The 27,212-nt window shown below is 44.4% G+C and overlaps 1 protein-coding gene across 7 annotated transcripts in view; it reads left to right on the top strand.

The window, feature by feature from the left end:
* Positions 1-27,212, top strand: part of LOC128687351 (optomotor-blind protein) — a 392,076-nt gene that overhangs the window by 168,953 nt on the left and 195,911 nt on the right. The gene's annotated exons all lie outside the window — the stretch shown is intronic.

Genomic DNA, 27,212 nt, shown 5'->3' with positions numbered 1-27,212 from the left:
AGTATTGAAACCGAGAACAGGTAAGCACACGTACACACACACACACACACACACACACACACACACACACACACACACACACACACACACACATACACACACACACACACACACACACACACACACACACACACACACACACACACACACACACTGGGTTATCTCTGGTAATCATCCCTAACACATTAATTTTCCACCGCCGTATAAGCTGTGTTTGGTAACCAGCGCCACAGGGGGCATCTAAGCCTCCACCTCCCAGTGCGACCAACTCTCACCCATACCCACCCTCGTACAAAGGGCGAGAGTGGTACCACCTAAGGTGGGCGGGAGGAGTACCTTGGTACCCCGGGGCCCGCGGGCCAGACTGGTCCTGGACTGAAGGTATGGACCACGGACCTGCCCTGTATAAATTACTGTATTTGTTTTACCTGTTGGACGGGGTGTTAATTCCAATGAAAAATGATCCAGCCGCTTGGGAAACTTTGAATCTGAAATGAAGGTTTGTGAGGAGAAGGTGGGTGGGTGGGTGTCTCTCTCTCTCTCTCTCTCTCTCTCTCTCTCTCTCTCTCTTTCTCTAACCATGGTGTATTACTGACTACCACCAGGGAGTGTGTGTGTATGTATGTACTCCCGTATATGTGCTTATCTATATGTAGTTGCAGCTGTGTGTGTGTGTGTGGTGTGTATGTAAATAATAATAATACTATAGTAATGCATAATAATAATTATTTTTAATTAATTATGCAATGCTTGGAAGAAAAAAGGAATATATGGTGGAAAAAGATCAGGTGAATTAGGTGGCGTCAGGTCCGGTAAGGTCAGGTGTCCTGGAGGGTGCGGTAATATTTAATTTTCACGAGACTTGTTATTTGTTTACACACACACACACACAGATACACACACAGATACACACACACACACACACACGAGATGAGGACCTGGCTGTGTACACGGTAACGTATAATCTTAACCATGTTCCTCGGGAATGATTTCTGGGAAGGCGGACACTTACCCCATCCCCCCGGGGCCGCCAACGGTATGAACCATATTCAACCAGGGATCTACTCACGAAGTTTTCCACTGCGCCGTCCTCGTAGCCCAGCTCTTCCTCCGGCTCAGTGTGTGTGTGTGTTTGATATACCACAATGCTCTCGGGTAATGCTGAAAGGCGTTCCGAATCACTGACTTCACTTAGAAGGCAAAAGCTTGATCATATAATATAATGGAGGAGAATCCTTCCTCCGTAAGCCATGCGTGTCGTAAGAGGCGACTAAAAATTCCGGGAGCAACGGGCTGGTAACCCCTTCTCCTGTATAAATTACCAAATTTAAAAAGAAAACTTTCTATTTTGTTTTTAGGTCACCCTACCTCGGTGGGATACGGCCGGTTTATTGAAATATATATATATATATATATATATATATATATATATATATATATATATATATATATATATATATATATATATATATATATATAGATATATATATATATATATATATTAGAGCAGAATCTAGATACTCAGACTTTTATAACACTAAACTTTTTATCATTGTATATACTTTTTAACCCGTGTTGTACGTGGGTAATTTTGTCCTGTCACTTATCATCATAACATTGTGGTTAGCGTTACATCTATATAATTTTTTTTGCACGCGCAAGTACTGCAAGTTTACTTGAAATATTTCTTTGTCAAATTATTTTTTTCTCTCCTGTTATTTATCTCTTGACCTTCTGAGCTGAGGTAGAGACAGGTGGACATGACCAACGGGGCTGAGGTAGAGACAGGTGGACATGACCAACGGGGCTGAGGTAGAGACAGGTGGACATGACCAACGGGGCTGAGGTAGAGACAGGTGGACATGACCAACGGGGCTGAGGTAGAGACAGGTGGACATGACCAACGGGGCTGAGGTAGAGACAGGTGGACATGATCAACGGGGCTGAGGTAGAGACAGGTGGACATGATCAACGGGGCTGAGGTAGAGACAGGTGGACATGATCAACGGGGCTGAGGTAGAGACAGGTGGACATGATCAACGGGGCTGAGGTAGAGACAGGTGGACATGACCAACGGGGCTGAGGTAGAGACAGGTGGACATGACCAACGGGGCTGAGGTAGAGACAGGTGGACATGACCAACGGGGCTGAGGTAGAGACAGGTGGACATGACCAACGGGGCTGAGGTAGAGACAGGTGGACATGACCAACGGGGCTGAGGTAGAGACAGGTGGACATGACCAACGGGGCTGAGGTAGAGACAGGTGGACATGATCAACGGGGCTGAGGTAGAGACAGGTGGACATGACCAACGGGGCTGAGGTAGAGACAGGTGGACATGACCAACGGGGCTGAGGTAGAGATAGGTGAACATGACCAACGGGGCTGAGGTAGAGACAGGTGGACATGACCAACGGGGCTGAGGTAGAGACAGGTGGACATGACCAACGGGGCTGAGGTAGAGACAGGTGGACATGACCAACGGGGCTGAGGTAGAGACAGGTGGACATGACCAACGGGGCTGAGGTAGAGACAGGTGGACATGACCAACGGGGCTGAGGTAGAGACAGGTGGACATGACCAACGGGGCTGAGGTAGAGACAGGTGGATATGACCAACGGGGCTGAGGTAGAGACAGGTAGACATGACCAACGGGGCTGAGGTAGACACAGGTGAACAAGACCAACGCGGCTGAGGTAGACACAGGTGAACATGACCAACGGGGCTGAGGTAGACAAAAGTGAACATGACCAACGGGGCTGAGGTAGACACAGGTGAACATGACCAACGGGGCTGAGGTAGACACAGATGAACATGACCAAGGGGCTGAGGTAGACACAGATGAACATGACCAAGAGGGCTGAGGTAGACACAGATGAACATGACCAAGAGGGCTGAGGTAGACACAGGTGAACATGACCAAGGGGCTGAGGTAGACACAGGTGAACATGACCAACGGGGCTGAGGTAGACAAAAGTGAACATGACCAAGGGGCTGAGGTAGACACAGGTGAACATGACCAACGGGGCTGAGGTAGACACAGATGAACATGACCAAGAGGGCTGAGGTAGACACAGGTGAACATGACCAAGGGGCTGAGGTAGACACAGATGAACATGACCAAGGGGCTGAGGTAGACACAGGTGAACATGACCAACGGGGCTGAGGTAGACAAAAGTGAACATGACCAAGAAATAAAAACTTTTCACTAATTATATTTTAAATTACAAAAAAAAGAAACTTTAATTTCGTTGTGTTTTAAATTTTAATTGTCTAATTTCCGGGGCTCTGTCTCACAGGTTCTCCCCTTCCTCGGCTCAGACCTAATTACTCCCACTCCCCCAGGCGAAGCAGTAAACCCTCAGGGGCTTACTGCTTCCCCATGACCGTAAAGAATAATAATAATGTGGGGTTTACATATTAACTTTAACACAAGATTTGTCTTACTAAATACCACAAGGTGACCATAAGAAAATACCACAAGGTGACCATAAGAAAATACCACAAGGTGACCATAAGAAAATACCACAAGGTGACCATAAGAAAATACCACAAGGTGACCATAAGAAAATACCACAAGGTGACCATAAGAAAATACCACAAGGTGACCATAAGAAAATACCACAAGGTGACCATAAGAAAATACCACAAGGTGACCATAAGAAAATACCACAAGGTGACCATAAGAAAATACCACAAGGTGACCATAAGAAAATACCACAAGGTGACCATAAGAAAATACCACAAGGTGACCATAAGAAAATGCCACAAGGTGAACACAAAAAAAATTCCACAGGGTCAAAATAAGAAAATTTCCACAAGGTAAATATAAGAAGAGATAAAATAAACCACAGTTTTATTCCTATGGTTTAAAAAAAGAGAGAAGAAAAACACGGGTTCGATTTATTAAAAAAAGTTTTTTTATTTCTTTTTTCGTTCGTGTAACTGAGAAAAGATTTTTAGATGCTTGATTTAAGTTTTTTTATGTGCGTTAGCGTGTTGCTGTACACTGCTAGTAGTGTACACTGCTAGTAGTGTACACTGCTAGTAGTGTACACTGCTAGTAGTGTACACTGCTAGTAGTGTACACTGCTAGTAGTGTACACTGCTAGTAGTGTACACTGCTAGTAGTGTACACTGCTAATAGTGTACACTGCTAGTAGTGTACACTGCTAGTAGTGTACACTGCTAGTAGTGTACACTGCTAGTAGTGTACACTGCTAGTAGTGTACACTGCTAGTAGTGTACACTGCTAGTAGTAAAGATGCACATACAAATGAGAGGAATTAAGCATGTGTACATTGTGAGAGGGTAAGGATGTACATACAGTGTGAGGGAGCAAGGATGTACACATAGTGTGAGGGAGTAAGGATATACACATAGTGTGAGGGAGCAAGGATGTACACATAGTGTGAGGGAGTAAGGATGTACACACAGTGTGAGGGAGTAAGGATGTACACATAGTGTGAGGGAGTAAGGATGTACACACAGTGTGAGGGAGTAAGGATGTACACATAGTGTGAGGGAGTAAGGATGTACACACAGTGTGAGGGAGTAAGGATGTACACACAGTGTGAGGGAGTAAGGATGTACACATAGTGTGAGGGAGTAAGAATGTACACATAGTGTGAGGGAGTAAGGATGTACACACAGTGTGAGGGAGTAAGGATGTACACATAGTGTGAGGGAGTAAGAATGTACACATAGTGTGAGGGAGTAAGGATGTACACACAGTGTGAGGGAGTAAGGATGTACACATAGTGTGAGGGAGGAAGGATGTACACAGTGTGAAGGAGGAAGGATATACACAGTGTGAGGGAGGAAGGATGTACACAGTGTGAAGGAGGAAGGATGTACACAGTGTGAGGGAGGAAGGATGTACACAGTGTGAAGGAGGAAGTATGTACACAGTGTGAGGGAGGAAGGATGTACACAGTGTGAGGGAATAAGGATGTACACAGTGTGAGGGAGGAAGGATGTACACAGTGTGAGGGAGGAAGGATGTACACAGTGTGAGGGAGGAAGGATGTACACAGTGTGAAGGAGGAAGGATGTACACAGTGTGAGGGAGGAAGGATGTACACAGTGTGAGGGAGGAAGGATGTACACACAATGTAATTAATCTGTATAATCTGGCGTCTTATTCTTGTCTTAACCTGCGGGAGGAGGCTAAGGAAGACAGGAAGAGGGAGGGTGATAAAGGGAGGGAGTAAGGGAGGAAAGAAGGAAGGAGGTATTAATTAACGAAGGAGGGGAAGGCTGATAGAGAGAGAAAGGAGAGAGGGATTTAGTAGGGGAGAGAAGAATTGAGGAGGAGAGGAAGGTAAAAAGAGGGGAGGTATAAGAGGGGAAGGAGAAAAGAAGTCGAGAGATAAATAGTGAAGAAAGTGTAGATGGAGAGGAAAAGAAGGAGGGATGATGGGGAAGAGGAGGATGGGGGAAGGGGGGAGGAAAGAAGTGGAAAGGGGTGAAATTTACGAAGAAGGAAACGAATATATCTACCAGGAATGATTGACAGCTGTGTTGGTAATAGTGCTGGTGATGGTAACAGTAATGGTGATGGTAACAGTCCTGGTGATGGTAACAGTAATGGTGATGGTAACAGTAATGGTGATGGTAACAGTAATGGTGATGGTAACAGTAATGGTGATGGTAACAGTAATGGTGATGGTAACAGTAATGGTGATGGTAACAGTAATGGTGATGGTAACAGTAATGGTGATGGTAACAGTAATGGTGATGGTACATGGTGATGGTAACAGTAATGGTGATGGTAACAGTAATGGTGATGGTAACAGTAATGGTGATGGTAACAGTAATGGTGATGGTAACAGTCCTGGTGATGGTAACAGTAATGGTGATGGTAACAGTAATGGTGATGGTAACAGTAATGGTGATGGTAACAGTAATGGTGATGGTAACAGTAATGGTGATGGTAACAGTCCTGGTGATGGTAACAGTAATGGTGATGGTAACAGTAATGGTGATGGTAACAGTCCTGGTGATGGTAACAGTAATGGTGATGGTAACAGTAATGGTGATGGTAACAGTAATGGTGATGGTAACAGTAATGGTGATGGTAACAGTAATGGTGATGGTAACAGTAATGGTGATGGTAACAGTAATGGTGATGGTAACAGTCCTGGTGATGGCAACAGTAATGGTGATGGTAACAGTAATATTGATGATAACAGTTCTGGTGATGGTAACAGTAATGGTGATGGTAACAGTAATAGTGATGGTAACAGTTCTGGTGATGGTAAAAGTTCTTGCGATGGTAACAGTAATGGTGATGGTAACAGTCCTGGTGATGGTAACAGTAATGGTAATGGTAACAGTAATGGTGATGGTAACAGTCCTGGTGATGGTAACAGTAATGGTGATGGTAACAGTAATGGTGATGATAACAGTAATGGTGATGATAACAGTTTGGTGATGATAACAGTAATGGTGATGATAACAGTAATGGTGATGGTAACAGTAATGGTGATGATAACAGTAATGGTGATGGTAACAGTAATGGTGATGGTAACAGTAATGGTGATGGTAACAGTAATGGTGATGATAACAGTAATGGTGATGATAACAGTTTGGTGATGATAACAGTAATGGTGATGATAACAGTAATGGTGATGGTAACAGTAATGGTGATGGTAACAGTAATGGTGATGATAACAGTAATGGTGATGATAACAGTTTGGTGATGATAACAGTAATGGTGATGGTAACAGTAATGGTGTTGATAACAGTAATGGTGATGATAACAGTAATGGTGATGATAACAGTTTGGTGATGATAACAGTAATGGTGATGGTAACAGTAATGGTGATGGTAACAGTAATGGTGATGATAACAGTAATGGTGATGATAACAGTAATGGTGATGGTAACAGTAATGGTGATGGTAACAGTAATGGTGATGGTAACAGTAATGGTGACGGTAACAGTAATGGTGGGGTGACATTGTGAGTGTCGTGGTTAAGTCAGTTATTGTGGTCAGTTACTGAATAAGGAAGAAAGAACAACTTAGAAGAATAAGTAAAACAGAAAGAAGGATGAGGAGGGAATGGGACTGGAGAAAGGAATGACGAAAGTAGGCATGAAGGAAGAAAGGAAGGGAGGAAGACAGGGAGGGAGGAAGGAAGACTGGAAGAAGGATGGGATGAAGACAGGAAAAATGGAGTACCTGAAGAAAGGAGAAAGAACAGATGAATTCAGGAAGGACGTGGCTAATATTTTAACAATGCAAACAGAGATATAATTACATATTTTATTATATATGGATCATGATATCATCAGCATAGCTTATAGACAGAAACGACTAAAAGCGCTGGAAATGTCTTCATTGGAAGGAAAGAGAAGCATAGATGTAAGTATTCGCTACATATTCTGAAAGACTATCAGCCCCCCAAGTCCTCCCCAATAAAAATAATAACGCATCTTCTTGACAAGTCCCCTAGCCATCCCCCCTCTTCCACCCAGATTGCTTTTTCTAAGCCTCTTTCTACATAGAACTTCAGGGCTGCCACTGCTCACACACATTTATACGAGAATGTAAGATAGTAAACAAGAATTTCTTGAGGCCGTCAGTAAGACAATTAAGAAACAATAATTCTTTCTTGCATAAAAAATGTTGTTCAGGGAATGCTCAGACATATTTCTTTACAAATGAAGTATTTGATTGTTGGAATTAAACTAAAGAATAAATAGTGTGTGCCAGAACCATTAGGAGTTTAAAAAAGAAATTATAGGATCCATTCCTAAGAGAAGGCGATACAACACAAGCAAAGCCTCTATTCCTGGAACTACAAAACAGGTAATTACCGAGATATATATCAGCGAGTAGAGCGTGTGAATACGACTCACCCCCAACCCGCAGAGTGCCAAAATGATAGTCATATATATTACACTAATCGCCCGCTGTATCAACTTGAACACGGTATTAAGACCATAATAGAACCTGATACCAGCTATATTACCTCATCCTCACGCGCTCTCGATAAATTCTGGCTTATGCTAACAAATTAGCCTGTGCAATTCTACCTCCTGACGTAAGATTTTTTTTCTTCGCCTTTAAATAAATCTGGGAAAACGCTGCGTTGAATAAAGGCGAATTTCCTTTTGCTGTCTGCAAGGTCAAGGTAATACTGCCGTGACCACTCTCACAAAGGTGCTATTTTTCCTACCTTTTCCCTACCCTTCTGTCACACCTGCATTTTATTCACCTCTTCCCACCAGTTCCTCAAGTTCCTCTTTCATCTTCCTTATGTCTTCTAAAAATATAGATATGAGTGTTAACCTGGAGAATAAAGGACAATTTATATGGTTGTATTTGGTTGCAGTGAAATATTCACACTGTCATATCAACCATGGTAGTGTAGGGAATCTTGTGTTAAAGGTATGAAAATAATTTTAAGCTGTCTTAGCAACGCTAAACTGTATGATCTTAAGAATCGAGCCTAATTTACTGTCTACCTAGTAGAGAGTATGACAGTAAAATACTATTCATAAGCATTTAATTGCCAAAGAACAGCTAATTAGAATTGATCTTAATTAAAAGAGATTACCATGGAAGTAGTGGAGTTGTAAATGATATGACATCCATATAAATTTTTGTTGATATATTTTTGATAAGACAAAGAACATAAGCTGGTATGAAGTGAAACTTCCAACTCTCGTAGCCGGGAGGATACCATTGGTTATCTTCAGTGGAATGAGAGAATGGAAATGAAACCTAAAACGAAAATATCATATGTATATATTAACGAATATTTATGATGAGTGACTACTTAATCATTATCAACAATGGAGGTCATGGAGACGATGATCGTATATTCATCGAGAGATCACACGCTCATCCATGTATCTGACAAGGTTCTCAGAGTGGCGTTCCTGCCGCAACTCATAACACTGGTTAGAAACAACAGGTTTGGTAGACAAACCTGTAAGAATTCAGGGTTGGGCGTCAACCCAAATTGAATTAATCGCTTTAAAATTGCTCAATGAAGTTGAGTAACCAAAAGAGAACAAAAGACAAGAATAGATTCAATGTCAATCTTATTCAATTTACACTCCCGAAATATCTCTCACGATATTGTTGTGGATGTAAACAAATAAGAAAAATATTAATAAAAACGATAAGATTGTGTGAAAGTCATCTCATTTTAACATTGAAGGGAATAAGAATGATGATGAATGGGCAGGAAAACCTTTACGTAAACAAAACCAAGATTAGAGATTTGAAGTAACATTGTTGAAGATTACAAAGCAAATATTACTAAGAATGTAGAGAGGGAGTTCAGTGAGGAAGATTAAAACATGGCAAATCTACATAGCAATACCCTACATGGATGGGGAAGGATGATCCAATGAAAGGGATCTACGTTCACCTTCCCTCTCCTTAGATTAAGCCTGATTACCTACCATTTAAAAGGCCCTCTTGAATCCATGCTAGTTTACTGTTTTCCCGTGAGTCTCATAATGTATATTAACTCCAGTGGGATAGAGAATCTGATGGCCAGGGTTCCTTTAGCTTAGTGCATGTCAGGTAACAGATACGTGTAGCAACTCCAAGAAATGACTGTGTAAAGTGTGTGTGTGCGGAGAGGGAAGAGGATTAACACGCGAATCAACACTGTATTTACTGGTGTAAGAGATTACTGGAATTATAGAATTGATGCCATGAATATTTGCGAAAACTGCCAAATATTCTAAGGTTAACAGCATTTTGACTAAAATACGCAGGATGTGGCTCAGTGATAGCATGATTTCTTAGAGCATGTCTCAATAGGAGAGTTGTTATCCTCAATGGTACATTAAGTAGTTATGGCACATTAACTATTTATGGTACATTACCTGGTCGTGCTGTATAGTGTTATGTTCGCTCACGGGATGATTGGTGCTGTGTTATTATGTCATTCACAGGATAACTAACACTACCCAATCAATTCGCCTCTTACGGCAGAGGTTTAGGAAAACATGCTAATGGCAGTATATAATGATAATGTTGAATTTGAATGCAAGGAAGCGGGTGTGTAGCTGAGACCATGACGGGTACAGGGAAGCGGGTGTGTCGCTGAGACCACGACGGGTGCAGGGAAGTGGGTGTGTAGCTGAGACCATGACGGGTACAGGGAAGCGGGTGTGTCGCTGAGACCACGACGGGTGCAGGGAAGTGGGTGTGTAGCTGAGACCACGACGGGTGCAGGGAAGCGGGTGTGTAGCTGAGACCACGACGGGTGCAGGGAAGCGGGTGTGTAGCTGAGACCACGACGGGTGCAGGGAAGCGGGTGTGTAGCTGAGACCACGACGGGTGCAGGGAAGTGGGTGTGTAGCTGAGACCACGACGGGTGCAGGGAAGCGGGTGTGTAGCTGAGACCACGACGGGTGCAGGGAAGTGGGTGTGTAGCTGAGACCACGACGGGTACAGGGAAGCGGGTGTGTAGCTGAGACCACGACGGGTGCAGGGAAGTGGGTGTGTAGCTGAGACCACGACGGGTACAGGGAAGCGGGTGTGTCGCTGAGACCACGACGGGTGCAGGGAAGCGGCTGTATAGCTGAGATCACGACGGGTGCAGGGAAGCGGCTGTATAGCTGAGACCACGACGGGTGCATGGAAGCAGGTGTGTAGCCGAGACCACGACGGGTGCAGGGAAGCAGGTGTGTAGCCGAGATCACGACGGGTCCAGGGAAGCAGGTGTGTAGCCGAGACCACGACGGGTCCAGGGAAGCAGGTGTGTAGCCGAGACCACGACGGGTGCAGGGAAGCAGGTGTGTAGCCGAGACCACGACGGGTCCAGGGAAGCAGGTGTGTAGCCGAGACCACGACGGGTCCAGGGAAGCAGGTGTGTAGCCGAGACCACGACGGGCGCATGGAAGCAGGTGTGTAGCCGAGACCACGACGATCGTAACAAGAACAATTACAATTCTTCCCTCAGAAACAAAACCTGTCCTTAATAACTAGGAAGTGTGGAAGGCAGATCTGGATAATCAGTTTCTTTTTCCTCCTCCTTATCCTCCTTCTCCTCCCCATCTCTCTCTGTGTCCTTCCTTCTTCTCCTACTGAGACGTGTCATTTTCCACTGCTACTTAAGGTCTTCCTCCGCCAGCGCCTCCGCCTGGAGTCCCATGGGACTCAGCAAAGCTCCTTTCTCACACAATTTTGGAGCGCTGGTGATAGGGAGAAGCGCCTCGGGGCTTTCGAAATTGGCTGTTGATGTTTTGTGTGGTAGCGTTGTGTTGTGTGACTCTTTCCCTACCTGAGCTGGCTCGCTTCCGGCCACAGGTTGTGTTCAGCGATTTTTGAATTACGGGTGTGTGGGTGTGCGGGGGTAGGGGAGATGAAAGGGGGGGGGAGATTTATTTTATTGGAAGGTGGTAAGTTTAGTTTCATATTATTTGCTTGGTCATTGTTTAGAAAGTGAAATCAGGGAGAGACCGTCCTGTTACCCCTCGATTCTGTCCCTGTTTCCAATCCTCTTAACTCCCTGCCTCCCTTCACCCCCCCCAACCCCGGCCACTGTCCCAGATCCTTACCCTACTATCTGTTTCTCGACCTTCGACAAATTCCATTTCTCCTGTCCCAAGTGATAGCAACTCCAGTTACGCTGAGCGAAACCTCTGAAGCTCCTGTAGCTGATGAACCCTTACTGGAATACTGGACGATAATCTCACTGCCCTACTGAAGTCTCCCAGCTCAGTCTGAGAGTTTGCAACACTTTGTATGAGCCCCGTCCTGCGTGATGGAAAAGGACAGGGCAAACATAGTCAGCTTTTGTTCCCACTGATCCCCTGATCCACCATGAGGCCTGGTCACAGACCGGGCCGCAGGGGCGTTGACCCCCGGAACCATCTCCAGGTAAACTCCAGGTAAACTGTAAAACTATCATACAAAATAGGGTAGCAGCACACTGCTGATGCATTCATTTTTTCTAAATAGGAACTAGACTTCCAGGAATCTCCTCCACAGTTCCCTTCTAAAGGAGGGGGTGAAATCCTAGATGCATATACAGTTGTCTTCAGCAGAGAGATGATAGTTGGGGATATTCATTTTAACTGTGATATATTCCTGGACTCAACCCAGCCGTGGGGGTATGGTGAGGCAGGCAGCTGTATGGTGAGGCATGCAGCTTCCCTACGCCTCCTTCTCTTGCCTACCCCACTTCTACGCCAGTCCTCCCACATCCATAACACACACATCACCTTCCATAGCTGCACCAGCGAACACATCACTTCTGCAACGACACACACACACACACACACACACCACTAAACGGACTAAGTGTCTTTCGAGAAGTGCCTTTGACAACTAGTAATTACTACTACTACTACTACTACTACTGCTACTACTACTACTACTACTACTACTACTACTACTACTACTACTACTACTACTACTACTACTACTACTACTGCTGCTGCTACTTCTACTACTCTCTCTCTCTCTCCATTATCACTTCTTTACCTCGTTACTACCTCCCCACTTTTCCTCCCCTAATTTGTTCTCACGAGCCTTTCCTCCTGCATCTTTCCCTAAGCTTCTAGGATACCTTTTCCCTAGTCGCCTTTCCAGCATCTGTTTCCTCTCCATCTTTCCCTCCCTCCATCATCCACTCTTCATCATCCCTTCCTCCTCCCCTTAGGCAGGAAACATAGTTATCATTGCCACCACTGTGTAACTATGATACAGACTAGGGTAGCAGCACAATACTGGTGTATTCAGTTTTGATAAATACAAAAAAATCTCATTCTTCCATTATCTCTTTCCCAATTATCCCCACCCCTCCGTCATCCCCACCATCAGTCCTTCTTCCATCATCCCCTCAACCATTCCTTCCCCAATCATCCCCCACAATCATTCCTTCGTAAATCATCCTCTCTTATCATCCCCACAATCATTCCTTCCCCAATCATCCTCTTCCATCATCCCCACAATCATTCCTTCCCCAGTTATCCCCTCCCATCATTCCTTTCTCAATCATCCACTTCCCTCCATCGTTCCCTCCCATCCTTCCTTCCTCCATCATCCCCTCCATCATTCCTTCCTCAATCATCCCCTCCAGCCTCCCTCGACACTCCCGCAAGGGCAAATGGTAGAGGCGTCATCCCATTCTGGGCCGGTGTGTATCACTTACAAAGACGCTGTTGTCGAAAAGGGATCAGGAGAGATTTGTGTACTGGTCTGGTCTTCCCTGCCGACCATTAGCATACGGCAGGCAGGGAGGAGCTTCCCTCAACCGCTCCTCCCTACTTGCTCTTCACGCCTCTCTCTCTCTTTCTCTCTCTCTCTCTATCTATCTATCTATCTATCTATCTTTTCCTCTTTTCATTCTCAGCGGCTTTTTTCCCGCTTCTCTCCTGTCCAGCGGGATTTTCTTTTCTTTTTTGGGTGTGTTTTGTCTTTTCTTCCTTCTTTGTTAGGTCATTTCTTCTTTTTTCTTGTTTCTCTCGTTCGGTTTTTTCCTTGTTTCTTTGTTCGGTGTTTTCTTGTTTCTCTGTTTCCCCAGCTGTTGTTTTCAGTCTTTGTTCATTTTTCTTCTTATTTCCCCCTTTTTTTCATGTTTCTCGTGTTATGGAGATTTTCTTGTTCCTGTGGATCCGTAGCTGTTGTTATCGGTCTTGTTATTCAGTTACTATTATTCTTTTGGTTTAAGAGCTGTTGTTCATTTGTTCATCTTTTATATTTCTCTGTTTTTACGGTTTATACATCACGTGATTTTACTTATTCCTGTTTTGCTCTGCTGTTATATTTGTCTTGTTCCTTTTTGTCCTTCTGTTGTTCCACTTGTCTTGCTGTTGTTCCTCTTGTTCTGTTGCTGCTCCTCCTGTACTGTTGTTGTTCTTGTTGTCCTGTTGTTTTGCTGTTGTTCCTCCTCTTTTGCCCACTTTTTCCCCCTCGCTATTTTTAGCTGTTACTGCTCGTGTACTGCTGTTCCTATTAACTGTTACCAGACAGTTTGGTAGCTTGATAGTTGGCAGTTACTACTACCATGTAGTTACTACGACCATGCAATTACTACGACCATGCAGTTACTACGACCATGTAGTTACTTCGACCATGCAATTACTACGACCATGCAGTTACTACGACCATGCAGTTACTACGACCATGCAGTTACTACGACCATGTAGTTACTACGACTATGCAGTTACTACGACCATGTAGTTACTACGACTATGCAGTTACTACGACCATGTAGTTACTACGACTATGCAGTTACTACGACCATGCAGGTACCATGACCACGCAGATACTTTGTCAATTACCTGGAATCTACCTGGAGGGTATTCCGGGGATCAACGCCCCCACTGCCCGGTCCACAACCAGGCCTCCCGGTGGATCAGGGCCTGATCAACTACGCTGTTACTTCTGGCCGCACATATTCCAACGTACGAACCACAGCCAGGCTGATTCGGCACTGACTTTAGGTGTCTGTCCAGCTCCCTCTTGAAGACAGCCAGGGGTCTATTGGTAATTCCCCTTATGGCTGGTGGGAGGCTGTTGAATAGTCTTGGGCCCCGGACACTTATTGTGTTTTCTCTTAGTATACTAATGGCGTCCCAACTTTTCACTGGGAGTGTGTTACATCGCTTGCCAAATCATTTGCTTTCGTAAGGAGTGATTTATGTGTGCAGATTAGGGACCAGTCCCCCTACGATTTTCCAGGTGTAGATTATGACGTATCTCTCTCGCCTGCGTACCAGTGAGTACAAGTCAAGCGCTTCCAGACGTTCCCACTAGTTAAGATTCCCTGTACGTTCTCTAGATCTGCAATTACACCTGCCTTGAATGGGGATGTCAATGTACACCACTATTCCAGCCTAGAGAGAACAAGTGATTTAAAAAGAATCATCACTGGCTTGGCATCTCTTGTCTTGAATGTTCTCATTATCCATCCTATCAGTTTCCTTGCAGATGTGATAGTGGCACTGTTGTGATCCTTGAAGGTGAAGGTGATCGTACCGCCCACGATAGCGGAACAAAAGCACAGGTTGAAGAACTAAGCTTTTAACCGGACGACGTTCCGCCCTGTATAGAGCTTAATCGATACATTCCTAAGCTCTACGTGGGGTGAAACGTCTACAGAGCAATAGCTTGTTTCGTGGTTTCGTCTTCCACGTTACACAACACCAAATTGACGAATCTGGAGAAGACCCGGGCCGGGACACGACCGACGAACCTACAACACCAAGTTGACGAACAAGACATGTCCAACACCCGGGTGTCGGCAGTGAAGATACCCCGGTGTTGCTATTGTGTCTTATTCGTCGGTGTGACTTTGTTAAGAACGTTGCGCCCAGGCTGTGCTTTCCAGGATTCGTGCGATTAAATGTCGGATTGAATTTGACTGTTTTGGCACACTGTTTTTCCCTTCGGTTTGTATTGCGATCAGTTTTCCAGCGTGACAATACAACAGTGATGGTGCGTGAGAGATGTTACGTGACTCTGGTGCGTGTGCATGTGTATGTGTGTGTGTACTGTTGTTTGTGACTGTGCGTAGGAGTGTATGTTTATTCGGTGTTAATATGTGCGTATGTTCGTTGTGGCTGTGTGCGTTAAAAATACTGTCGTAATATTTCTTGAAGCCTACGTAAGATTACAAGGTTTTCTGAAATCCACATAGGCCTACAGATTGTTCATCATAACTACAAATATATGGTAGTTATTAACGTACAGTGTACAGGTATTGTTTCTCAGAGAGTAGAGCAAAGCCCACTCGACGGCCCATAAGCCTGTACAGGGCCTATTTCTAATCCTATTGAGGGTATGTCTAATCTTAATTGAAATATCCTGTCCTCCCTCGTGTTATCCTTCGATGGTGTTACCTGACTGCTAATCTCTGCTCGTTTCGCCTTCTATCCGAAACGTAGTGAATTCCATCAAGAGCGCGGTCGTATGTACACACACACACACACACACACACACACACACACACACACACACACACACACACACACACACACACACACACACACACACACACACACACATACACACACACACACACGGTGGTAAAAACAAACTCAATACACAGCTTATAATAAGGGTCAGGAGGCCAGAAATCATTATGCACGCCAAAATAGTCTAGGAGGCGGGAACCAGGAGCTGAGTCTCATCCCCTCTAACACAACTCGGCGAGTACAACCCAGAGAGTCAAAGAGTATGTGTACACCGTGGAGTACTGGACACAATGCACACAACAGGAGAAGAGGTGAAAAACTACTGAGTGAGATACCTGGAAGGCAATGGGACCAGATAATATCTCTCAGTGGGTCCTGAAAGAGGGGGCAAAACTGCTATAAAAAATACTCAACACTTTAGTTGATACCGGGCCACTGCCTGAGGTGTGGAAGATGGTAGATGTGGTATCGTTATATAAGAAAGGGGACAGACAAGGATCATTGTGGTGCTGCTGACTGGTGTCGCTGACATGCATAGTATGTTAGGTTCTGGAGAGGATAATCAGGTGTGGTAGAACACCTACAAAAAACGTGGGTTCATAACCAGCACTTCTTCCGAGGGACTAATTACCTCTTCTATAGTAAATACTGTCTCGCAAAGCTGCTTGACTTCTAAGATACGTTAATAGAGAGAAAGAGCGAGAGAGTTGGGTGGACTGCATATTCCTTTACTGTTGGAGGGGTTTCGATGCTGTATCACACAAAGACTCAGGGGGAACTAGAGCAAGCAGGAATAACAAGGAAGGCACTGCAGTGGAGCAAGGAATACTTAACAGAAACAGAGTAATTGTCCAGGAAAAGATGTCAAAAGCGCAGTTGTTTATCTCAGAGTATGACATACCATTTCAGGAGCCTATATCTGATGTGGCTTGCCAAGAATCTGGAAAAGCGCCGAGATTTGCAACGAAACTAGTCCCAGAGCTAAGGGGTATGAAGTGTAATGACTAAAGGAGGTAAGCCTGTTAACGTAGGATAGCAGGTGAACCTGGGAAGATGTGATAACGACTTGTAAAATACTCAGAGGAATTGGTAGGATGAACAATGACAGAGTATTCGAGAAGTGAGAGACAGATACATGAGGGCACAACCGGAAGTTAAAAACACTGATGAATCACTGGCATGTTAGGAAGTATTTCTTCAGCCTCTTCTTGATCAGAAAGTGGTAGAGAAAGGATTCGTTCATAGGTTTATGAATACGTATGATAGGGGAGAGAGAGAGAGAGAGAGAGAGAAATAAGAGACAGAAATAATCCATTTGTGGTCAATTTAAGAGGCAGGAAAAGAAGCTGAGACTTAACCCTAGCAACCACATATAGATGAACACAAATACAGGAAGGGGGGCAGGAACCATACCGCAAATACAATACAAGTTGAGTGTGGGTGGCAGGAGCGGAAACTCAACCCCTGAAAACACAACTCGGTGAATACACACCGGGAAAGGCCAACTTTACTTCTCTATCGTAAATGTATTGTTATTCTCTTCATTACTGACTTCTATGGTACTTAGACACTGACCATTTGTTTATTCATTAAACAAACTTACTGGGATTTATTTGCTAGGGATCTATGGATATTTTGTATTTTGTATTTTTCTTTTCTCTGGCTCTCATATATTTACTGAGGCTGTTATTATCTCCAGTGTGGTGAAGGACGACAGGTGAAGACGGATGTGTTTACCTCCATCCCAGTTCTCTTAATTGCTGGTTAAATTAGCAAAGTTCAATAACATGACAGTGTACGTATCTCTCTCTCTCTCTCTCTCTCTCTCTCTCTCTCTCTCTCTCTCTCTCTCTCTCTCTCTCTCTCTCTCTATCTATCTATCTATCTATCTATCTATCTATCTATCTCTCTATCTCTCTCTCTCTCTCTCTCTCCAGTGATGCGTTATGCGTTAGGTTACACGCACGTCGCTTGGGACAGACGCATCTCTCACTCTCCAGCATCACCTCGGCAGCAGCAGCAGCTCTCACGCAAGTAGCGAGACTCCAGGACATAGCAACTCAAGTTTTTTCCCTTCCTCTTGTAGCTCTCGGACCCGCCTCTTACCTTTCTATGGACTGAGTTAACAATATCGTGTTTTCATTTGATCCTCTGTGTCACCGGTTAGCGCACTAAGAGAGAAAAGTCGTCCCTTAAAGCAAGGAGAGTTGTGTAATTTTACCTGTGTGACCTGCTCTACAGGAAGGTCACCACCAAGTACCGGGTAGCAAGATGCTTTCCACTGGGTTGCAGCAGGCAACCTTCACGAACGCCAGTCACACGGTGATGGTACAGTCTTGCATGATTGCTTGCTACAGTGAATCTGCTTAAACTAGCACAGTTTGCCTTGATCCCAATATGTCTGAAGCTTTTAAGAAATTTATCTGTTGTTTGGTTTAAGACTCCGTGTTAGAATTTTTTTTAATAATCACTGGAATAGTGTGGTGGGAATATGTGATATTATTGCACTGAGTGGTTCAGGGGATATGTGATGTTGCTTCACGGAGTGATGAGGCTATGTGATATTATTGCACCAAGTGGGAAGGAGTATGTAATATTATTTCTCTGAGTGATGAGAATATGTGATATTAATGCACTGGGTGGTAAGACCAAGTGATATTGTTACACGGGGTCTTGAGAAGTAAAAAAGTTTGAAGATAATTCCATAGAGTGTATATCAGGGTTGGGCAAAATACGGCCCGCGAGGCCTCTCTCTCTCTCTCTCTCTCTCTCTCTCTCTCTCTCTCTATATATATATATATATATATATATATATATATATATATATATATATATATATATATATATATATATATATATCTTTGGCCCGTCAGTGTCTAGAAAAGAAATAGGAAAATAAATACAGTATCACCAATTTAAGAAAGTATTCGTTTTCTTTTGATTATGTCATAGCAACAATCCCCGGTAACGCTTGGCGCGTCTGATTTGACACGATTTCAGAACTGATGACTTTCTTGGGTTCGATCTTTTCTTAATACCGGGGTGAGTGCATGTCAGCGCCACCTGTACTTCAGCCTTCGTACTTCCAGTTGCCTGCCTTGATAGCCAGAGATTTCTCTTTATTCTCTTAGTCTCTGTTTACTTCTGGTGCATTTGGTTGATGTGGTTTATGGGTCCTTTTTGCCTACAGTCACAAGGTATATATACCATGAGTTCTATGTCTCTCAGGGAATTTTAATCCCTACTTTAGGGATTAAAGTATTCTTGATTGGTAATGAATAGGCTACTTTCAGCGTTAAAGACCACCGTACAGCCGTTAGGCTTTCAACCTATTTACGCCCTCAACCTACCGCCTCCCACTGAACTATATCTGCTCTTAATTTCCCATACTAATATCTATAATCCATCTTAATCGTTTGTGTACAGATGGTAGACATGAATTCGAGCTGTTATTAAACATAATCAGTTCTATATCGACAAAAAAATCGCGTGGTCAGTGAAATTTATCTAAGCTGGCTAAGGAAGTGGTGTGTTTCGCCTTCCAAAATCACTGCCCCCACTGGTGCAGATCCTTCTTTGGTACAACAAATACCCTCGTGGAATTACCCAGAGCATTTTGTTTATCATAATTCTTTCTCTTATTCGTCCTTCCGTTAGCAACAAGAGAGATTTAAGATCTCAAATTTCCTCGGAGCTCAGTGTTTTCTACTCAGACACCAGTTTGGATGCATATCTTTAGACTTTTCCCAATTTCTCTAGGTGTTTAAACAGGTGTTAAACACCTGCGCTGCGTACCTAGACTTGATGGCACATATTTGTTAGTTTCACTAAGTCTAGATTACTGAAGGCTAGTCTTATATTTTTTTTCGGGCTATTATGTGTCGCTTATGTTGCACGTCAGTGGAGAGACTTAGTACATTGGTTACCCCTAGGTATGTCCTCCACTGTACCACCACCCAGGGTCGTACTCTGGCTCTGGTCTCCTCTGTCTCTTCCAGTTTCATTAATCTGCACTCGATGGTGCTGAACTCTAATAACTACTTGCTGAAACATTCCTCTGGTCTTTCAAGATATCTTCAATTTCCCATACATCATCAACCTTGCGTCCATCTTGCGTCCACTTTGCAGCCTCCATGCATGATTGATCTTGGGCTCCTGATTATCATTTTCTTTGAGGGTGTAATATTTTTTCCTTGGCTAACCGGTTGTATGTCTGGGTATTATACATGTGAGGTTTAGTGAATGTTCGACGTATGTCAGAAGACTGACTCTGTTGTTGGCCCTCCTCTGTCTCCTTGAATTGTGTCAGAATATTAGTGTGTGTGTGTGTGTGTGTGTGTGTGTGTGTGTGTGTGTGTGTGTGTGTGTGTGTGTGTGTGTGTGAGATATAATCTGCAGCATCAACAGGCTGGACGTATAAATACAAACACAATACAAAGTTTCAAGAGTAGGTATAGTAGAACCCAGGAGTCCAGAAATCCGTAAAACCGGCCGATAAGAGTTAATAAGCGGATCCAAGAGCTATAAATCAACCTTGTAAGCACAACTATGTGAATACACATACAAAAATGTAGAAGGGATCGACTCCACTCACCGGTGCAAAAAAAATGTATTTGACAGAGCCTAGCCACATTCATTAGATCGAGTCAAGATGCGGGTCCAGGAACAAGAGTTCGACTTCAAGCTATGGCGAGACGCAGGCAGGCAGGCAGACACAGGCGCACGCTGCTCGCACATGTACAAGATAGGTAGAGGCTACAACGGCTATTTGCATTGTAATCTTTCCAAGGTTAAACCCACACAATTATCGTTAGGTGCAAAAACAAGAGTGCGCATCCTGTCAGGTCCCGTCCATCTTGTGTGTGTGTGTGTGTGTGTGTGTGTGTGTGTGTGTTTGTGTGTATGCGCGCGCGCGCGCGTGTGTGTGCTCAGAACTGAACTCGCCGAATTGTATTTGCGAGTGGTTGAGACCAAGCTCCTGGTCTGCTCCTAGACTATTTTGATCAGCATTGCTGATTTCTGGCCTCTTGAGCCTTATCATATCTATTTTTGAAGCTGTGTATTCAGCTTTCCTCTACCACTGCCTCAGCCAAGTCAATCCACTGTACAGCCAACCTTAGACTAAAGAATTTCTTCCTTACATCCCAATGATTCACCTGTGTCTTCAACTTCCACCTGTGTTCCCTTGATCCTTGTCCTCTTAAATTCAAAGTCTCTCCCTCTCAATTCCTCTTAAGATTTTAAATGCCGTAGTCTTATCTCCCCTTCTCTCTGCCAGTGTTGTCGGGCTCACTTCCGTTCAGCTTTCCTCGTAGCATATTGATCTTAGGCTTCATAGTGGGGCTGCGTATTCGAGAATTTGGCTAACCTATGTCGTCTACATGGTTCTGCAGGATTCATCATTCAGGTTCCTGAATAGTGGGTGGATGGGAATGTTTGGTCTAGAGAAGGACTTGCCTAATATGGGCCAGTAGGCTTGCTGCAGTGTTCCTCCATTCTTGTTTTCTACTCTGAAGTATGCTGACCTTGCATATGTCACTGACCTATAGTTTGTGTGTATTTCCGTGTGTGAGTATTTGCAGCGTCTCTCCACCCATGTACTCTCTCTCCGGTCTGCCCTCACCTTCTCCAGTTCGCATGACTATGCGTTTGTTCGGGTTGAATTCGAGTAGCCACTTGTTTGACCACATCTGTAATTTGTTGAGGTCCAGTTGAGGCTCATCACTGGGAAGGGCAGCGCCTGAACTTTCAAGGAGTAGGCATGTGTTATTTGGAGGAGTAATCTGTTATATCAGCATACTTCTTTAGAGAAAACACACACACACACACACACACACACACACACACACACACACACACACACACACACACACATATATATATATATATATATATATATATATAAACACTGATCTCTGGCTGAAGGAGACTCGAACCTACGAACCTTGGAACAAGGTACGCAGTGCTTTACCAATCTACCCACACTGGACCAATACCTTGGAGTCCAGCTTGCGCTAGACTTTGATCCAAGGCAGCCAGCTTTCAGGGAGAAGGCTTACAGCTTTTCATCTCATCCCCTGAAAGCTGGCTGCCTTGGATCAAAGTCTAGCGCAAGCTGGACTCCAAGGTATTGGTCCAGTGTGGGTAGATTGGTAAAGCACTGCGTACCTTGTTCCAAGGTTCGTAGGTTCGAGTCTCCTTCAGCCAGAGATCAGTGTTTGTGTATATTTCGCCTGCTCTTGCGAATTCCTTGTGTATATATATATATATATATATATATATATATATATATATATATATATATATATATATATATATATATATATATATATATATGCATGCACAACCAGACAATGAATGGTAAAAAAAAAACTCATTCCTTCCCCTTTCTTCTCCTCCCTCTTTCTCCTCTTCACTTTCTCCTCCCCTTCTCGCCCTCTCCCTCCCACAAGATTACTAGAACAATGGTAGACTCCCAGTTTGTGTGGTCCACTCACTACAGGCCTAAAGCCGCAGGCGGTAGACCTATTGACTCAGTGCTACCAATTGCCACAGTTGAGTAGCTCCTTCCACCCCCCCCCCCTCCCCAACCTTCCCATGTGTAACAGTGTTACCAGCGAGCGCATTTCCCCTCCCTCTCTCCCTCCCACCCCACTTCCCCCTCTTTCCATCCTCCCACAGTCGGGTTTAGCGCCTTTTTTTAGCGTCATGATAGACTTAAACCCTCTCTCCAGGAGCTTTGTCAAACCGTTGACAGCTTGATACGACTCCTGGAGAGCGAAACGTTGTCACAATAAAAATGTCGCATCAATTTCGCTTGTGTCCTTTTAAATAACATATTGTGAGTAATTCTCCCAATAATGTTATAAATACTGATCAGTGTCATGATGAAGAGATTCTTAAACACTGATTAATGTTATAAGTACACTAAACACCGTATAAAGTACACTTAAATCCCACACGAACGGGAAACCAAACTCTAAGTACAAATGATGTGAATATTTTCGAGTCAGAGATCACTGAAGTGGTCCTCGAGTCCAATCCTGGATTGGAATCCACACTCGAATGACAGACGATGGCTTCCAATCCTGGATTCGAGCGTATTCAACAAAGTTCTTTTGCTTCGTTTAACCTGATGCAACCAGTAGTAGATTGGGTACCTGGATATTTATAGAATGGCTGATCAGCTAGCTGTCGGGGGAAGGGAGAGAGAGAAAAAAAATGCAGCATATCTGAGTTAGGTTTTAAAATTTACTCAAGTGGGAAACGGGTATTAGCCTACATAAATACAGGAAGAGAATATCAGAACGCCGTTTGCAACTCCATGCCCAGTTGTATTTTCTGTTCGGAGGGCCTGGTTCCTACGCATTTTAGGTATCCATATGCTTTTGCATGACTAAACGAACACTATGTGTTGTAAAGAGTGTCCTAAGTGCATGACAGTACAATGTAAACATCGACCATGCTGATGTCACGAGCGTAAAAAACACGGTTAACAGAGTAGAACGTTGCAAACAAGACGTAATCGCGCGCCGGAGTGTAAATCGTGCCTTAGTGTCAGAGGATTGTAAACAGCGGCTAAGCGAGTGCCTGGACTCTGTAAACAGAGAGGAAGCCAGTGCAACAAAGGAGGGATAGGCAGGCAGAGACAGAGAATGCAAAGGTAGTGCAGGAAGCGTCTGAGATCAGAATATTCAAGTGACGTTGGCGGAGGTTAAGTGAAATTTAAGCGAGTGTCCGGCGCATGTCAACACGGCCGGGTGTGCGCAGGGGGCCAGAGGTAAACACCCGGAGGCCCCGCGGGATAAGCTGAAGATCATGGCATCATCGCTCTCTTCATGAGGGCGCACGAAGAACGTAGGAGGGACACGCACACGCGCGCGCGCGCACACACACACACACACAGGTGAGGATTAACAAGAGAGCAGCAGATGTAGAACAGCAATATTGCTTACTCTTAACCATTCCACACCTTTCTTCACCCCCCCCCACCTCGTCCTCCGTCCCAGAAAATACCTTGCACTCTTCTAAACTTTCGTTACCTCATACTCCTATTCCGGTCATTCGCTCCTATCCCATCACTTCAATTGGCTTCTCTCCGTATCACTGATATTATCTTCTCCTATCCCTGTCAACTGCATCAGCTACTATCCCTGTCGCTTTTCCTTGTCACTTGCTCATCTGACCACTGTTTCTGTCCTCCTTCCTTTCGTATGTATTCGTTTCTAGATCCTCCTCCACATTTACAATTCTCGTATATTTTACCTTTTACCCTTACTCTCCCTTATTCCCCCTTTCCCCTAACGCCCCTTTCCCTAATTCCCCCTTCCATTAATTCCCCCTTCCCCTTCTGTTCCTCCTATTAAACATCAAGGAGAGTGGTCACAAGACCTACCAAATCTGGGGTGCAAACAAAAGGTGGCAATTGTTGATGAAGTGCAGAGATTATTTTGATTCTCTGCCTTTCTTAAACAATAGCCATAAGCTGCTTCATCGACCGCACCCGGTTTTGTTTGTATCCAGATATGTTTGTTTGTTTGATTAGCGGTCATTGATTCGGGCAGGATACTGCGGTTGGGAAGGAGGGAGGGGGTAATAGGCCTTTAGGTTTGTGCCGGGAGGTCTTTCTTCCGTAGGTCTATAAAGGCCAGAGGCAGAAAGGGAATAGGTTTGTATGGAAGGGTGAAGGGGTGAGGGATGGTTTGACAGGCCCTGACACGAGTCTCAGGTTACACTACTTAACGTGTGACGCCTTCCTAATGTGTGGCCAGAAAGTTTGTGTTTTCTGTGTCTTAGTTTCATGCAGTCTCTCGCTCTCCTCCCCCTCCTTCCATGCCTCTTTTGATTTTCCCTCCATTTCCTCCTTTCGTCCCCCTTTCTTCCAGTCTGTTTCGTAGTCTTCCCTCTTCTTAAGTGTCTTTAGGTAGAGCAAGTTTTTAAACTGTGCTTGTCACTCCCACAGTCACAAGCTGCACTGAGGTTGTCTGGACACCGAGGAACATTGTCCGTGGTGCTGGTCGACAAAACCTCCTTCCCGCCTGGTTCACCTTCATAATCATGGGAAACTAATTTGAGAGGGTGACAAGAGCGCCGCAGGGTGGGCAGCTTGGCCCTCTAATTATACCTCAAATAGGCCTTACATACGCCAGTCAAAGCGGGCGTCTGAATGAGACCGCTCTTTGTCTTAGATGCCATTGGAGCGTTTACCCGTTTGAAGCTTCTCTCTGGACCTCGCGCCATCATTGACTCAGTGGAGACCAGACGTGATGGACCAAGCCTCTTCCTCTCCTCCCTCCCCACGAACCCTTCGTTATCCCTCTTCCTTCCCTTTCCTGCATTCGTCTCACTATCCTAAATTTGCTTCCAGCAGATAAGATAAACTGTAGATACCCCTGTTATCCCCTTTGGGGACTTAATTCTTAGGCCATTTGTGCATACGTATGCTCTTGCGCTACCGTTCACATTATGGATACGAGATGCACAATAAAGGGCCGCTTATGCTGCACATTCTAAATGTAATCCGTAAGGTTCTGGGTTTGATACTCGGTTGGGTTGAGATATATTGAGAAATTGCCTTCCTCTTCGTGCGACTCACAACCTTTCCCTATAGTTGTAAGAAGGCATTCGACTCGCAAACAAAAGGATCTCAGTTTGATTGCCGCGCTGGTGCGACGTGTGGGCAGGTCTCCTTACATCTACTGCCCAGGCTCGCCTAGCAGTAAATAGGTACCTGAGTGTTAGTCGCCTGTTGTAGGTCGCATCCCGGTAAAGGAGGCCAATGGAAATAAATCATACTACTTACCTTTGTTGGGTTATCCTGGGTTAATAATCCTCCCAGGATTATTAGCCATCCACCTCTTTTTTTTCCAATCGTTTAATTTACAGGGTAAGCTTCTTATCTTAGCTCAGCACATTTTTAAATCCAATCCGATGTAAGGTATGCTTCCGCCCTTCACGATACTGTAGCAACAATCAACTAAAACCCAGGTACCTACTTATTTCCAGGTAAGCAGAGGTATCAGACGTAACGGAAACATACGTCTCCGCCTGCCCCAGAATCGAATCCCGAGTCTTTTGGTTTTGCACTTCCAAAGCCAGATTCTTGAGTTCCTGCATTTATTATACAAATTTTTTTATCCTATCTCGGCTTGCTTCAAAGCTTGGACCACGAAATATTTCCATTATGTGACGTGATGTAATAATAATACGTTTATATATGTCTGTTGGTCAGTGATTGAAAATGAAGTCATGTACGTGAGAAGGGTAACAGAGTGAACACTACTGATGGCTGTCCGTCGCGTGGCGTAATAGCTGTCTTCTTGCTGTCTACGAAGTGAAGGATGGCCGGGGGACCTTGAGAACATTGGTCTTTATATAGTAAAGACAATGTCATCGCTACGGTGTTAAGGTGTTTTCTTTCTCTGTTTTTCTCTTTCTCTCTCATTTCTCTCTCTCTCTCATTTCTCTCTCCCTCTCTCTCTCTCTCATTTCTCTCTCCCTCTCTCTCTCTCTCATTTCTCTCTCCCTCTCTCTCTCATTTCTCTCTCCCTCTCTCTCTCATTTCTCTCTCCCTCTCTCTCTCATTTCTCTCTCCCTCTCTCTCTGTCTCTGTCTCTCTCTCTCTCTCTCTCTCTCTCTCTCTCTCTCTCTCTCTCTCTCTCTCTCTCTCTCTCTCTCTCTCTCTCTCTCTCTCTCTCTCTCTCTCTCTCTCTCTCTGACCCTTTTAGATTAGTAGCAAGTCATCTCCAGCGTCGCATTTGATTTTCAAGCAATCAGAGTTGATATCCCAGAAAGGGAACACAGCGGGTGAATGAGACGCTTATGAGGGATAATCCAGGCGGACGATGGCAGAAGAAAAGAAGATGTCTTGTCGCTGGAGTCGACGGTGGTGGAGGCTTAAGAGGGAGGCCTGCCACGCGGGCCTATAGGCCTCCATTCTCTCCCCTGAGAGAGACCTTTTGTCTGTGTTCACTGTGTGTGTATATGTGTGTGTGTGTGTGTGTGTGTGTGTGTGTGTCTGTCTGTCTGTCTGTCTGTCTCTGTACATCCACTTGTAGTTGTTGAAGGTTGAAGTTTCTGCTCCTAGTCGTGACCGTGGGCCTTATTATTCCTGCCTTTAAAACTGTTGATGTAATTTTGTCTGTGCATACTCAACTGCCTATATATATATATATATGTGTGTGTGTGTAAAGCTGTTGGTTTGTTCTGACCCATTGGAGTAACCCTTGGAGTGGACCATTACAGTGACATTGTTTAAAACTGTTCCAGTCAATGTTGTACATTATGTATACGTAAACAAAGTACAGTAACCAT

The sequence above is a fragment of the Cherax quadricarinatus genome, chromosome 40, assembly GCF_038502225.1.
Source record: "Cherax quadricarinatus isolate ZL_2023a chromosome 40, ASM3850222v1, whole genome shotgun sequence".
In the NCBI taxonomy this organism is placed as follows: domain Eukaryota; kingdom Metazoa; phylum Arthropoda; class Malacostraca; order Decapoda; family Parastacidae; genus Cherax; species Cherax quadricarinatus.
The sequence above is the reverse complement of the archived record's forward strand: the minus strand, read 5'-3'. Positions and strand labels throughout refer to the sequence as shown.